General features: G+C 34.6%; 1 pseudogene; it reads right to left on the reverse strand.

Moving 5' to 3' along the window:
* Positions 1-15,234, reverse strand: part of LOC115301295 — a 72,708-nt pseudogene extending 57,474 nt beyond the window's left edge.
* Between the last annotated feature and the right edge of the window lie 2,468 nt (positions 15,235-17,702).

Raw genomic sequence — 17,702 nt, forward strand, 5'->3', positions numbered from 1 at the left:
ATAGAAACCTGTGGAGTAGTAATACCCTCTACAGCAGGGGTCAGCTGTAAGGAACCATTAATGAGGCCTCCCATAAACAAACTGTTCTGAACAGGGACAATGGCAGAGGAAACAAAAAGAGATATGATCCTACAGTGCACGGCTCTCTTGTTACCCAGTCTTTAGATTGTTTTTCCAAAAAGTGAAAGCAAGGTGACTTTTTTTTGTCTAGATCTCCCATGAAAAAAATTATTGAACCTTATTTGAATTTTTATTTTTTTCCTCTCACTTTGAGGACTATCCAATATTTACTTTAGGGATGCTTCACAATGGATGTATCATCTACTTTGTCTTCATTAAAAATATATATATGTCACTCTTTGAAAACATGTACCCAAAGCCCTTAAACTGAAATCAAATTAATATTTATATAATTAGTTCTTTGTGGACACCACCCTGTAGGTCAATCTGGAGTGAGAACAATGAGGAACAGGAAAAGGGAATAACAACATGCAATAAGCAAAAATAATCAAGTAAAAATGAGGTTGGATGTCCAGCCTATACATTTTTCTTAAAGTGGGGCGCCTGGGTGGCTCAATTGGTTAAGCATCTGACCCTGGGTTTCGGCTCAGGTCGTGATCTCATGGTTTCATAAGTTCGAGCCCCAGATCGGGCTCTGTGCTGACAGAGAGTCTGTCCTCACTGAGATTCTGACTCTCACTCTCTCTCTCTGCTTCTCCCCCAGTCGTGCTGTCTCTGCCTCTCTCAAAATAAATAAATAAAAACTTAAAATTTGTTTTTCCAAAATGAAATCTGTTGAGAATGCAGTGTTTTATCTCGAGAGAAGTAGTAAGGTCATATTATTCAAATTTATTTGTGAAGAAATAAACAGAACATCCTGGTACAAAAGGCAGGAAAATATGGGCTGTTACTAGATGCCCCAGATTATCATCTAGTGGTTACCGATTAACTTCTTTTGTTTAGATGTGATCTTGTATGATTCTTTCTCAATAGTCTAGCTTTTGACATTTAATGTTTTGTTTATTTATATTACATGTAATACCCTCCAAATAATGCTTTCATTAATATACAACACATAGTCATTTCAATGTTAAGCTTGGACCAAGTGAATAAGTAGAAAAATTTGAAAACATTTAGTATGTTGTAATATGCTTCAGGTATCCTGACCCTGACATAATTTTTCTCAAGTGCATTGGGAAAAAACAGTACATACATACATTTTTAAAAAAGCATATCATATACGAAGACACATTTGAGTTATTACATTAATTTAATTATTTTTTAATTTTTTAAAATTTATTTTTGAGACAGAGAGAGACAGAGGATGAGCTGGGAGGGGCAGAGAGAGAGGGAGACACAGAATCCAAAACAGGCCCCAGGCTCTGAACTGCCAGCACAGAACCCTAGGGCTCGAACCCACAGACTGCGAGATCATGACCTGAGCCGAAGTCAAACACTTAGCTGACTGAGCCACCCAGGGGCCCTTTACATTAATTTTAAAACCAATTAGGAAAAATGCCTCTTTTGCTTTTTTGTGAAATATACTTAACAGAATTATAGGCATGTATATGCATAACCTGCTGTGTTTTACTCAGTGACCCCAAATCTGAATGAATAAAATAAAATGTTGTGAAATAAAATAGAGGATTAGTGCCTAAGTCCCCATAATGAAGCGCTGACCTCTGGAGTAGAACTTCTCAGAGACTCCTCACTCTTCCTCCTTCCCACATCACAGGTCTCCTCGATCACTCTAATATGCCTTTTTCGGGGGGGGGGGGGTCTAAACTCAAGTTGATAGATTCTGGATAAAAAAGAATCTTCATTTACAGACCTCCCTTTTTCCACATCCTAAGTGTAAGATGACAATACTCATGAGCGGGGGAGGCTGTATCAACATGACGTGTGTGTGTGTGAGAGAGAGAGAGAGAGAGGGAGAGAGAGAGAGAGAGAATACCATCATCCCAGCTGCATTGTAAATGACTCAAATATAGGAACAATGCCTTAGAAACTTCTCCCTCGGGGAAAATGTCACGTTATTATTGGTAATTTTCATAATTCCTCAGTAGGTTACTATGGTCTTACTTACATTGATTAGATTGGTTGTGAATGGATGTGGGACAATCTTAGGCAGTTAGATTACAGATACCATCTGAAGATATGACACAATCTTTCTCTGACAAATACAAGTGTTTTGTGTGTTTGATGAAAAACTGAGCCCAAATGTCATGTGAGCTATGGTAGCCCAGGTATCCTGAATTTTCTCCTCCAACTAATTCTCTATCTTTACAGTTAATGTGCTGTGGAATAAAAGAAAAGAAAATTATCATTTTATGATTCTCATGTGAATTATTTACTCTGAGGTTTTCTATAAACAAAGTGACAGATAAAATTAAGTAACTTTGAGAAGATTTCCGTTTAAGGATATATTTGGTTTACAGGAGTTGGATGGAAAAAGTTAAAGTTAGCCAGTCACTTGAAGCTGTCTTCAATAACAAAGAAAATAAGTTTTTTTTTTATCCCTGACTGTAACAACTACCTGCATCATGTTGAGCAACTTGTGTGCCATGAGGATCTTAACTTGTTTATAATTAAAATACATCAGGTGGAAGGAAGGGAAGAATCAATGGAATTTTGTCCCCTTCATATTTTAATCAAGCTGTGGAGTTATGGGGAAATTTGAAATAACTTTAAACTCAAGATTAAGTTAAAGACATAGGAATACTGTGTGTGGAAGTTAAGGTTATAAATTTATATTTTGAGAATTTTCTCACCTGCTGGGCATTCTTTTAAATTTATTTAATAGATTTTATTTTAAAATTATGAGAAAAAAATGGACTTAACTAGGTAGTACTCTTGATCACTCTTTAAGTCTTCTTTCTCCCTTCACTCTTCCTTCCTTCCTTCCTTCCTTCCTTCCTCCCTTCCTTCCCTCCCTCCCTCCCTCCCTCCTCCCTCCCTCCCTCCCTCCCTCCCTTCCTTCCTTCCTTCCTTCCTTCCTTCCTTCCTTCCTTCCTTCCTTCCTTCCTTCCTTCTTCCCTTCCTCCCTTCCTTCCTTCTTCCATTCCTTCTTTGCCTCAAGAAACAATACAAAATAGATTTATGTGCCAGGTGACCACCATGGAACATTGACACATTTAGCATACATGATACCCAGCTCCTTCCCTCAATGGACTACATTTCTCCTTAAACAGGGACAGAAATATGCATGCTGTGCAGTTAAGCATTGATATCTTATCTCTCTTCCACTGACAGTCTCTCAGGTTTCTTTCTGGAGTCTTAAAATGCACTCCTTTAATACACTTCCAAAAGTATAAAACCTAAGAAAAAGTATTAAAAGGTAAAGAAGATTATATGGATGCAGTCTGGTGATATTTGGCAAACCACTGACTGGCCAAGACCTTATTGTTTTCTAGTTTTATTGAGAAATAATTGACATATATTACTGTATAAGTAAGGTATACAACATGATGGTCTGACTTAATATACTATGAAATGAATCCCACCACAATAGGTTTAGTTAACATCCATCATCTTGTACAGATACAATGAAAAAAAAAAGAAGAAAAGTAAATAAAACATTGTCTTGTGATGAGAGCTCTTAGGATTTATTCTCTTAATTAGTTCCTTGTATATTATACAGCAGTGTTAACTGTAGGCATCAGATTGTACATTAGATTCCTAGTATTTATTTATCTTAAAATGGAAATTTGCATTTTAACTGCCTCTCTCCAATTTCTCTTCCCCACCACACCCTGTCTCTGCTTTCTCTACTGTTTCTTCTTTCCTTCCTTTCTTCCTTCCTCCTTTCTCCCTCTTGTCTTTCTTCTTTCTTCTTTTCTTCCTTCCTCCTGTCTTTCTTTCCTTGAACTACATATAAGTGAGGTCATACAGAACGTGTCTTCCTGACTTATTTCACTTAGCATAGTACCTTCAAAGTCTATCCATGTTGTTACAAATGGTAGGGTTTCTTCATTTTTTTAATGTCTGAATAATATTCCATTACACATACATACACCACAGCTTCTTTATGCATTCATCTATCAGCAGGCATGTGGGTTGTTTTCATATCTTGGTTTTTGCAAATAATTCTGGTAAGGACATGAGGTGCAGATATCTTTTTGATTAAGTGTTTTCATTTCCTTTGGATACACGCCCAGGAATAGAATTACTAGATCATAGAGTAGTTCTTTTTTTTAATTTTTCAAGGAACATCCATACTGTTTTCCATAGTGGCTGCACCAATTTATAATCCCCTCAACAGTCACAAAGTGTCCCTTTTCTCCACATTCATGCCAGCATTTTTATTTCTTTGTCTTTTGGATAATGGCCATTTCGACAGACATGAGGTGATAGCTCATTGGTTTTAATTTGCATTTCTCTAATGACGAGTGATACTGAGCATCTTTTCATGTACCTAATGGCCATTTGTGTGTCTTTGGAAAAATGTCTCTGTTCAGGTCATTTGCCCATGTTTTAAGTAGATTATTTGCTTGTGTGTTTTGTTGTTGTTTATTTGTTTTGTTTTATGCTCCTGAGGTGTAAGATTTCTTGATGTGCTTTGGATATTAACCTATTAACCCCTTATTAGGTATATATGGCTTCCAAACATCTGTCCCGTTACACGGGTCGTCTTTCACCTCATTAAGTGTTTCTTCGCTGTGCAGAAGCTTTTCACTTCAGTCCCACTTCTTTCATTTTGGCTTTTGTTGCTTTTACTGTAGTTGTGATTTCCAAAAAAAAGTATTACCTATAAACATGTCAAGGAGCTTTTTTCTTATGCTTTCTTTTAGGAGTTTTATAGTTTCAGGTCTTACATTTAAGTGTTTAATCCCTTTCATTTTAATTTTTGTTAGATTCCAAACCTTATTTAAGTGTTGGAATAGTTTTTAACTAAATGTAGCAAACACATCACTTCTGTGGTTCTTCACTTTTTGTTTGTTTTTCACCACACTATGCGAACACGACTCTTTCTCTGAACATTTGTATACAGACAGTCACCTGAATTTCAGGTGTTCGACCTGTTCTCTATATGAACAGCAGTAAATGAAAGTTATAATGGCACCAAATATATGGAGATTGGTAGAATAATATGAGATGGAAGGAGTTATTAGTATTATTATTCAATGTGTAGAATGATTAAATAATATTTAAGATAAATATAACATTTAGAACACTGATTAAAATTTATTTGTCTTTATCTTACATTGAAGCTATATCATTCACTTATAATTTTGCCTCCACATAAATAGTAGAATCAACATTAAAATAATTTGTTTAATTGCTTATGTACTTTAATTTTCTGATCGTTGTCAATGCACAATATCTCAGTTAATAATACCACAAAACTAATAAATAAAAACACAGATTGATTCAATTATTTGCCATTTTTCTTTCAATTAGTTAATATCTCCCAAAATGTCTGTATACCTACTTATGCTCCTTTATAGTCATGAATTAAAATGTTTTTAATGGTTTACAGAAAATGCATTATTTGAACTACACCAGTTTAAGAAATGCACTAAATTCAATTTAGATTGACCTTATTCTGAGATGACATATTTCACAGGACTTAAGAATTTTATTCTCTCTGACATTAAGTCAAAGCTCTCATTCAGAGTTTGTAAGATTACAATCCAAACAAATAACCTAGTATTTTTATTCTTTTTACACAATATGGTTTGAATTATACTCAGCACATGTACTTCCAAGGCACCCTCTACTCTGTCAGAAATAAGAAAGGCTGATAATCTTTCTTCCTTGAGTTGTAGATCTAAAGGTGAAGCAATAAAATCCTCCAAAGGGAAACACTTCTTTCTCTGATAACAGCTCCTACGGCGTGTGCCTTTTGCTCTGGGAAAGTGTCAAGTGAAACTCTCCATGGTCTTGCTCCAGTAATGACAGGTCCCAGGGTTTTAGATTTGGGTCATGATGACCTAACTTAAATTTTGGAGAAATTACAAGAACCTTAAAATCATGAACATATTTTGGAGCACCGGGGTGGCTGTTGGTTAAGCATCCAACTCTTGGCTTCAACTTGGGCACCTTCTCGCTGTTTGTGAGCTAGCCCTGCATTGAGCTCTGTGCGGCTACATGGAGCCTGCTTGGGTTTCTCTTCTTCCCTCTCTCTCTGCCTCTCCCCTGTTCTCTCTCTCTCTCTTTCTCTCTCATACTCTCAAAATGAATAAAACATCTTTTAAAATTAAAAAAAATAATGAATCCATTTTAACTCTGTGATCTTTACTTATTCTAAAAAAGAATCAATAATAAATGAGATATTTTATATTGTGTGAGGATGGATGTAGATTGGTGCAGCCAGTATGGAAAACAGTATGGAGGTTTCTCAGAAAATTAAAAGAACTTGCCATATGATCTAGTAATCCCACTTCTGGGTATGTGTACAAAGGAAATGAAAACAGAGTATCAGAAAGATATTAGTACTCTCGAGTTTACTACAGCATATTTGCAAAAGCCAAGAAATAGAAATAACTTGAATGTCCATTAATGGATGAATGGATAAAAAAATATGTGAATACATACACACAAGCACACACACACACACCCACACACACACACACACACACACAATGGAATATTATTTAGTCATGAGGAAGAAGGAAATTCTGCCATTTGTGATAAGAGATGAATCCTAAAGACATTATACTAAGTGAAATAAACAAGAAAAAGAGAAATACTATATAATGTCATATATGGAATTAAAAGAAAAAAGGTTAAATTCAGAGAAACGGAGGATAGAAAGTGGTTTTCAGGCTGGGGAGGGTGATAAGAGAAATAGAGGTTGGTAAAAGGATAAGAACTTTCAGCTATAAGATAAATGAGGTTTAAAGATCTAAAGTAAAGCATGGTGACTATAGTTGATAACATTATTATATAATTGACATTTGCTGTGAGAGCAGAACATAAATGTTTTCAGGAAAAAGAAAGGGTAGGTGAGGTGATAGATATATTAATTAACCAGATGATTAGAATACTTTCATAATGTGTATGGATATGAAATCACTATAATGTACACTTTAAATAACCAACAATTTTATTGATCAATTTTGCCTCAATATGCTGAAAAATGTTTTGTAATACCATTTCCAATTATTTGTATTAGAAATGTTAAATTATCTACTCAAAATTAATGGCACATTACAATTGAAATAAAATGTTTGAGGCTCCTGGGTTAAGCGTGCGGCTTTGGCTCAGGTCATCTTACTGTTCATGGGTTCGAGCCCCTGTTGGGCTCTGTGCTGACAGCTAGCTCAGAGCCTGGAGCCTGCTTCAGATTCTGTGTCTCCCTCTCTCTCTCTAACCCTCCCTGCTCACGCTGCCTCTCTCAATCACTCAAAAATAAATTTGAAAAAAAAAACATAAAAAACTAAAAATGAAATAAAAAATAAATAAAATAAAATGTTTGTAGAGACTTTCCAATACAATGACATGTGCTTATGTTAGATTAGATTAGTCACTTAGTATGAAAATTCAAAAAACAGAACTTCTTAGGGGCACCTGGGTGGCTCAGTTGGTTAAGCCTCAGACTCTTGGCTCAGGTCATGATCTCACGGTTCCTGAGATCAAGACCTGCATCAGGCTCTATGCGGAGTATAGAGCCCCTTGGGATTCATATTCTCTTTCTCCCTATTTCTCTCTCTTTCCTTCTCAAAAATAAATAAATAAACTTAAAAAAGAATAGTTTAAAAAATAGAATTGCTTTCTTAAAGAAACAATAAATATTGAAATTTTCTTTCTACTTAATATGAAATAACAAAAATATTCATTGGATAATTTACATTTTGTTTCCCAAATCATGACCAAGAAGAGTTGTTTTCTAAAGAATATTTTCCACTGTTATTTTAGGGGAAATTCAGATATAAGTAGAATATAAAAATGATAATCATAAAGGGTGATACTCAAATTTCTTCTAATCCTCAGAATGTCATCATGAATGAAATTATTTCCTTAATTCTAGGTTTAAAAAACATGTTTGAGCTGTTATAAGAAGTAAAGCATATTTAAATCAATGTTGTATATAAAAATGGAAAACATAGGTGTTCTACTCGCTTGAGGAGGTTTGGTTTAGATATGGATATGTATGGGGTACCTAAGTGGCTCAGTCAGTTAAGCATCCAACTACGCCTCAGGTCATGATCTTACAATTCATAGGTTCGAGCCCCGCGTTGGGCTCTGCTGACAGCTCAGAGCCTGGAGCCTGCTTTGGATTCTGTGTCTTCCTCTCTCTGTGCCCCTCCCCTACTCATGTTCTGTTTCTCTTTGTCTCAACAATAAACATTAAAGAATAGAATATACATATATACAAAAATAGTTAAGAGATTATAGAAGTAAGAGATGATGAGAAAGAGAGAACATGAGAGAGAAGGACAAAGAAGAGAGGAAGAAAATATATATAGCAACATTAATAAAAAAGAAATAATATGGTTTTTATCAAAGGTTTAGTACCATGAGAACCATGAAACATATTTAGGGAAAATGTGGGAGTTTGCTTTGTTAAGGGGAAATTAAATTTTAAGCAAGTGTTCAAAAAAAGGTTTTTCTGATGAGGCAATCTATTTGATTAAGGATTCCGAGGTAGAAACATTAAAGCTAGGTGGTTCAAAGCACTCAGGCTATCTCAGAATGGCTTTGCTCTGAAAGCAAGCACAGAAATCATTTGATGCACCCTTTCCTTCTCCAATGTCTACAATTTGCGTTTCAAATAAAAGTCAGGAAACAAATACATCAAGATCTTATTTTGGAGCAACATGTGAAATACCAATTATGCTAGTTTAGTGTTTTAAATGCCTGATTATGATTTTCTTCTCCATTTTTATGTTTCTGGTTGTCTTATCAGAATGAAGAATTTCTATTTGTTAAGGAAAAACGCGAAGAGCTCCTTTGGGATGTGATAAATTTCAAAAGAATAAGGATCTGTCCAAGGCCGGCATTAGCACACAATCGGGGGTGAGGATGATACAGCATAAATTCATCACTGTGATTCGCTGCCAGTGCATAACAGGATAGCCCCTTCAGAACTGCATGCATTGCTCAGCTTTTCTGAGTTACAGATGAACAAATGGCTACTTTCTCAGCAACTCTGTAAGATACTTAGGTGCTAATGCTTCTAAATGAAAGGCGTTTAAATGCCAGCTATTTTAGGGCCTTTGGTGTTCAAAAAGCCCAGTGTATTATAAGCATTTACATGACTCACTTTTAATATAGCTAGTAATTAACCAAGACTTACTTTGGAATTTTTTTTCTTTTTCTTTTTCTTTTTTTTTTCCTTCTAAAATGAAATGCTTTGTTTCTGGGAGTCCCAGAAAATACATCCTTTTTGTTACTGTAAAAGCATGGAATACGGGAACATTGATCAAAGTGTCAGTGACGTTTCCCCTTAGGAACCCCATAAGAAATGTATTACATTATCACCAGGTGAGAACCCTTGAAAAATATCAGTATTGCTTGGTTTATAATAAGTACAGGAATCAAAACAAAAAGTCATCAATGTATTCTTTTAAATTAATGCACAAGCATTTTTTATAATCTTAATTTTATAATGTGAAGACTACATTATGACCTAAGATGGGACTTTTATTAGTCTTTGTATTTTTAAATAAGAAATTGCAACATTTATAGATGCTAATCATTTAACCAGTAGGTGGCAGCATAGCTCTTTGGTTGCTCAGAAGAAGTCTCAAATTTAAAGTGCTTTTAAGAATTCTCCTTTCTGGTGATTCAGGAAAACGTTTTTTTCTATGTTTCATGTTTCTTTTATTTTAACATCATATTCATGCATGAGTATATAATATTAAGGGATAAGTTTCACAGAATATTAGTAATCTGCCTTTTCAAATAGATTGTGTAATATATATGCTGTATTTACAATATCATTTTCATCTTTAAGTTATATTTTATAGCATAAAGGGACACATCTAAATCCTCTGCTTCACTGTTATCATTTTATAGATTAAAAAACATAAACTCCTAGAAAGATTAAGTGATGTGGCCAAGTTCAACCACAGGTAAATTTAGAAATCAATCCATCTTCCTTTTTCAGTAAAAACTGATCTGGAAAAATTTTTCTTTTGCACAAGGGTTGAAGTCTGAACTACAGAATATAGACAACTACTCTTATTTTGTTTATATTTAAAATATTTCTCTCTTTTTCTCTTCTGTGTGTGTGTGGTGTTAGAGCGTTGAACTGTATGGAAAGAGTATTATATCGCAGTATTTCTACCTGGCCACACATTCTTAATCTAATAACATTAGATGAGGTGCCTAGCCAACACCAGCTGATAAGACAATTTTAACTTTTTCTTTAACATGTATTTATTTTGAGAGAAAGAGAGAGACAGATCATGAGCAGGGGAGGGGCAGAGAGAGGGGGACACACAGAACCTGAAGCAGGCTGCACGCTCTGAGCTGCCAGCACAGAGCCCTGATGCTGGGCTGGAACCCAGGAACTGTGACATCATGACCTGAGCCAAAGTCGGATGCTTAACCGATCGAGTCACCCAGGCGCCCCTGATAAGACAATTTTAAATAATGACATGTCATCTCAGTAACCACTTGTCTCCAATCTTTCAGAATTTTTCAGTTGTTCTTCAGAATATATATACAAGTCAAAGCCAAAGCCAAAGCCACAGTGAGAGACCAAGGAGACCCTACTCTAACTGTCCCTCCTTTTCAGGACTCCCCTCCTGGCACCCCCTCGGGTGCTCATACAGTCTGGTACTCAGACTTGGGCAGTTCCAGGAGGCTGCTCAACAAGTCACTGCAACACTAAGGCCACAGATATTTTCAAGGATTGCTTGCTTGTCTTCTTTAGGTTTCTGCACGAATGTCACCTTCACAGTGAAAGTACATGAAATTCCTGATCATCTTAAATAAAATTACAACTGCCCCTTTGTCGTTTATCCTATTCCTGTTTCCTGATTTATTCAGTAGTTCTTTCAGCTACTTCAAGTTTAAGAACATTTTCTCTAAGCAGCCAAAGATCTATGCAGTTATCAACATAAGCAAACAATACATTTGTTTACTTGTATGTTTATTTATTACTTTATTGTCCTTTATCCCACTAGAATGTAAACATCAAGAGGCCCCACATTTGGGCTATTTTATTTCCTTCTGTATCTCCAACACCAATAATAGTCCCTGGATGTGGTAATAATTCAGTGAATTGAATGTCGATTTTGTTCTTTACAGTAAAGCCTGTCGGGCCTTTGAGGAAAGTTGTAAACAAAAGATAATGGTACTTTTTAAGGTCTGATTAGCACAGAGCTTATTTCCTTAATTGTTTGTAGTTTAGACACAATATTATATGCCACTTTTTTCTAAATCCTACATCTTTGTTATTAATTGATGAACAGTGCAAGTAAAACATTAATAGCATATTATGCTTTCCAGATACTTGGTGTATTTCTTTCCTTATTTAATGTATTCTTCTTTGTTTTCTGTTTTCTCTTATATAATATCTCATATAAAACTAATGAAAACTGATCTTGGAAGTTTAATGATCTCAAGTTCAAAACCAGAAAAAATAAAATATAGAATTTATTTATAATCTTAAGTCATACTATTGACCTTGACAAATTTATTGATCTGCTACCCAGACTGACATGAGCAACTTTGTAAGTTCTGTGCACCAACCCTTAAATGATTGGAGTGTTGCTTGGCAGAAGAAGGCTTATTTCCATGTCATATCGCATATCATTGGCACCTTGTGGCTTTGTAAGTATAAACCACCTCACCTGGGTTACAAATTAGTGACAAGTGATGTCAGAAGAGATAATGCTAATGACATGTGTGGCATTTTTCTTGTTAGGTAAATATTGATCCAGGATTCTAGCACTCACTTTGTAGAGAGGATGTTATTACATGAAACACCAAATTATGAATACCACAAGCACCAGATCCTTTGCTTTGGAGTTATTCAAGACTCATAAATGTAAAATGCTATAAATTTATAGTGAGAAAAATATATTAAGCAAGCCAAATCAGTTCACATTAAATTCACACTACACTTACTAATTTAAGTCCAAGGATATGAAATTTTTATTGAAAATGGATAAAACTTTATATTCCCACAAACTACCTATGAACACACTAATTGCTTCAATAATGGGCTTGCTTTATCATGCTTTTACCAGGAAAGAACGAATAAGACAGAACTCTCATCACAAACATAAAGCAAAATGCGTATTTCTTCATGTAAACCATGAGCAATTGATAATTCCTCACAGTAAACTATTTTTCTTCAAAATTAGAACATGAAAAGGTGGATCAATGAGATAAAAGGCAGTTTTTTTACATCCATATGCAGACATGGCCGCCACCTTCGGAAAATAGTACAGGGGAACAAGAAATGAAGAGTCATCAAAATATCTAAAATCACTCTTGTCTTGAAATGAGATCTGGATACTATATATATATAGAAATAGAATGAGTCAGTGGCCAGCGTCTAGGAATGTAGAGGCAATATGGTGCAAAAACTAAAAATGGTAATATTATCCAAAATCATATTTCTCTCTAAAATTTGAAAAATAAAATGAATTCACAAAGATAATATTGGCATTACGGAAGCATATAATTTACATAGGGGGGTTATTATGTGAATGATCATATGGCATATTGTCAGTTTAAGTGTTTTAGAGGAAAGAAAGGTCTGGGTAAATTAATCATATGATGAAGGAAATAAGCCAATAAGCCACCTGTACTTTAGTTTGTACAAAAATAGCATATACAAACAGTCGATGTCTCCGAGTTTAGACATTGTAGTCTGTAATACCTCTACACATATAATGAGTGTCCATCCATACATAGACACCCTCAGTTCCAGTGATGCAAAAAGATTTAAAATATGGCTCCTTGCGTGAATATTACAAGTTTTCCTCATGAAATAAAATGAATATATATATGTATATATATAGATAGATACATGATTAAGAACTTTAAAATAAAGTCTGTGATTATTCCATGTTAAAATTATTATTAGACATGATATTTTTAAGTAAATGTACATACAAAATTTATTAAAGTGAATATTTTCACCAGCTGTCACAATCGACACTGTTACTATTTTTATGGACTTATACACAGAATGACAATGCCTGGGATCCTCAGAACATCATTTGGCATATTAGCTAAGAAACGTAGAACACAAGATGATGTGTGTCAGCTCTAACATCTGTGTGTTTCAATGTATGTAGATTGCAAGGATGAAAGGAAACAAGGATAAACAAACATGTCATCATAAAATGAATATTTTATGACTTATTTCAAAACATAGTCCACCACGCTACAGAATTATATTCCATTCATAGCCTTCATCTCTTTATCCTAATGACTTATTTTCTCTCTTTTCCAAGTGGACTGTTGAGTCCCTTGGGCAACAGAAACTGAGGCTTTCTTTCATTTTTATACTTCAAGTAGTTAAGATAGAGGCTGGCATAAGGTATTCAATAAATATTTATTAAATAGATTGTAAACATTACACAATGTTCCCTATTTAAAGCTTTTTGAGGTGATAAATATTATATGATGCTGCATTATACTATAACCATTCATGAGCCATTTTAATTTATGTTGTGCAGTTACAGATTTTTATAGAAACAATTCATATTTACTTGGTCTTTGGTTCTTATTTCTCCACTCTTTATTTTTAATGGTAATATACAAGCATATGAAGCCATTTTCATCAAGTTATTATGCAATTTCAAAGGCTTCTTTACACTGTTTTGATAAACATTTATGAGAAAAATATTAAAATACTAGGAACTATCTCATTACATCCTGAGAAAGTGATTTATGGTATCAAGTTTTACTCCTTTTTAAAAAATCCTTTCTGACCAGCTGGCAAAGACCAGTTTGGTCCTTTCTAATATATTTCATATTTGAATTCAAATACATATACAATTTTATATTGCATGCCAAAAATAACACCAAGATAAAAATGATTTCCTTTCTCTATTTTTTTCCTAGAGTCAGACACTTTGTCATCATCATTCTATGTGATATCCAAAATATGAAAATCTGAGTATGTGATCATATTTATTTGTTACTATCCATATTATTTGATTAAAATAAGTTCATTTTTTCTTAGAAATATAAGTGAAGAAACAGTTTTTTTAAAGAGGATCTTGAGAAAATAAAAAAAGAAACAGGGTATATGGTTTCGTGTTACTGAACTATTTTTAAGTACCATTAAAATGAATGAGAAAGTCAAACTTCTTGTTAAAATTGTTTTAAAACATCTTCTCCTTCTAAATCATTTTCGGCATGCGTACACACGTACTTGTGGGCCTTACAGTGCACTGGGTCACAGGTCAGCATCTGCACGTTTTAGGGACCTAGCCTGGGCTTCCTTCACTGTCAAGCTCTAGAAGGAACCTATAAGGTTCTCTATTCTGTTGTGTTTGGCCACCCAAACACACTGCACTGGAATTTTCTGTGGATGCATCAGGCATATACACTTATCTTTTCAATTATACTAAGTAGATACATTTTAACATCATATATTAGAAAGTTAACCAAAAGAAGAAAATAAAGCATACTACAGTGAAGTTTATGTATTTTTAGTTTAAATTTAAAGATGAGTATAAGTTATATATGTGCAAAATCATCTTATGTTTGTGATATTAACTTACAGTATTTCCTCTCTAAATGGTAGCATGGCTCTTAATGAGTATGGTTTGGTGCAGGATCTTTGTAGTCTTGTTCAACCTCTCCATTGTTTTTACCTGTATCTTCCCTGAGTCTGTACCAAAATGATTATGAACCTTCTTTGATGTATGATGGGGTTGTGTCTCAATATACACATCATAAGTTGAAAATATCATAATTTGAAAATGCATTTACTACACATAACCTACTGAACATTGTAGCTTAGCCTCCCCTACCTGAAATTGTGGTTGGAATCCTCACATTAGCCTTCAGTTGTGCAACGTTATCTAACACAAAGCCTATTTATAATGAAGTGTCAGATGTCTCATATAGGTGGTTGAATGCTGTACTGAAAGGTGATATGGGCAGAGAATGATTATAAGCATCTAGGTTACTTACCTTTGTGATTGCATAGCTGTCTGGAAACTGCAGCTCACTGCCCTCGCCCAGCATCTTCAGAGAGTCTTGTAGGGCATAAAACTGGCCCAGGAAAAGACCAAAATACAAAATTTGAAGTACATTGAGCGCATATTGCTCTTGCATCATTGAAAGTAGAACAAATATATACGGAACCATTGTAGATTGGGGACAGTCTGCACTTTAGCTAAGTCTGTTTGTCACCTGGAGGAAAGGCATTATTAAAAACAATCATTCATCTGAATGTTCTTAATTTCACTGAAGAAACCCAAGACATTCTAGAAACTAAGAAGGTGCTTTATACATAGTAACTGCATCCTCTTCTTAGAAATTTTAAATTGTGTATTTTTTGAAACTATTTTGGGTATATAGTATATGTTCAAAAACATTAATTGATTTTTCAATCGTTGTTATCATTAACCTCATCTCATCTAAACTGGCTTGCTCTGATAACAAATGTACTAATATTCATAAAATATTATGAAGCCAGTAATGTTTATAGCATACCTATTCAGGGCCTACCAATAAAGTAAGAACTATCTGAAGATAAAAGAACGTAGGGCTGCCTTGGTGGCTCAGTTGGTTAGGCGCCCGACTTTGGCTCAGGTCAAGATCTCACGGTTTGTGAGTTCAAACCCCAGATAGGGCTCTGTGCTGTCAGTATGGAGCTCCCATAGGATCTTCTCCACCTCCCTCTCTCTGCTCATCTCCCGCTTACACTCTCTGTCTCTCTCAAAAATAAACTTAAAAAAAAAAGACTTTCAGATTTTCTTAGGAAGAAAATTAACTGAAATTGTACTATGTCAACAGAACTACTCTGAAATGAAAACAGCTAATTATTCAGGAAAATAAAAATCATCAATGCTTTCTGTCCTTAAAATACAAGTGCTTAAATAAGAGTACTAAGGCTATGCCCTCTCCATGTACAGCCTAGTAGCTGAGTCTATTTCTTTTTCCCCCTATATTTTTTAAAAGACACATTTACTTAGCCATTTCATCTCTTTATTTGGCATTGCATGGGTGATTGATGGACAGTTGGTGACATCGCATAAATTGTAGCTTATGTCAAACTGGGGCAAAGTGAAATGGAAAGAATCTTGTCATCATTACTTGACCTTTACTTTAATGCAACTCTTATCAGACTGCCACTTAGTTTTGGAAATATACTGAGAAATGCAGTACTGCCCTCAAATTATATTAAGAAAAAAAAAGGAGCCCTCTGTTAGCACTTTTAACATTCTTCTAAAAGTTATGGTTTTTCTTACACCATTGTGTCTATTTATGATCGTATAAAATAATTATACTTTTCTATGAGTTCTTCATCTATAATAATGATGTTCACATTACTAGTGTATAAATGAGGAATATAGCTTGACTCACTGTTGGTTCAAATAGTGGGAAATGCCTAGAAAAGAACCAATGTGATATAAAAATGATTTGCCAGCCCAATGCTAAAAAAGCATAAATGTTTTACCTTTATACAAATGCTTTTTCTTTCAAATGTAAAAATGTAGTTGCAGTTAGATTCATTCATTCATTTTCAAATAACTAAAACAAACACATTGCAATGTATTAGGATGAGAAAGGTCATCATTGGGGTAATTTTGTGGGTAGGAGATTATTAGAATATTTAATTAACATAAATATGCTAAGGGTAAGCTATTTATGATAGTATGGTTACTGCCAAATCATATGCTCTTTTTCTAGTAGCATTAACTTATTGTGAATAAAATATTTGTTCAATATTATTTTTATACAAATAAATAATACTTCATACTTGCTTAAACACCATTTTTAAAACTATTATGCATCTTTCTATTATATCACTTTATTTTCAGAGAGACAAAGATAGACTCTTTTTAAAAAGTGAATAATTCAAGATGTCTCTTACAGCCATTATATATATGTTAAAGGGTATGAAACACACCTTTTCAGTTTAGATGATATTAATTTGCAGAAAAGACATGAGGCAGATGTTTCTAGGCTTTGGAGCACGGGCTATAAATGATTGTGATTTTGAGAAAAAGAGAATAAGCAAGGTAAGCCCATACTCACTACCCTCCTTCCAAAGCCCCACTACTGGCTTTCTGGCTGGTAGCCCTTCTCTCCCATAGTACAGTAGATTCAAGTCCAGCCAATGCACACCAGCCTCACTGAGCTGAGGCTGGATAGTGGAGTTCAGGGCAGCGGAAGTCGTTAAAAGTAGTAAGGTAGGTACTACCCTTCCCTGTAGAGAAGAAAGTGCAGACTGGGAGGTATCAAATCAGCAGAGGGGTCCCCATGTTTTGGTGACTAAGGGACACTTTTCATGGGTGCAGATAAAACTGTTAGAATGCCAGAAGGGAGTCACTTCTGAAGGGTAGGGGGAGGGCAGAGCTGAGAAAAATACCAGAAGTCATATAGTGTGGAAAGACATTGGAATTCTAGCCTGACCAGATGATACAGACCTCCCCAAACTCCTTATACATTCAGTTGAGACTGTGGACACCTAAAGCCTTGGGAGAAAAGAATGTCTGATATAAGCAAGCCCTAGGAGTGAGGAAATCAATTAAGTTGAGATATATATAAATTCTTACACCATTATACACCATTATATTATTATTATACACCATTATATGTAATTTATA

The sequence above is a fragment of the Suricata suricatta genome, chromosome 1 (genome assembly GCF_006229205.1).
Source record: "Suricata suricatta isolate VVHF042 chromosome 1, meerkat_22Aug2017_6uvM2_HiC, whole genome shotgun sequence".
Classification (NCBI taxonomy): domain Eukaryota; kingdom Metazoa; phylum Chordata; class Mammalia; order Carnivora; family Herpestidae; genus Suricata; species Suricata suricatta.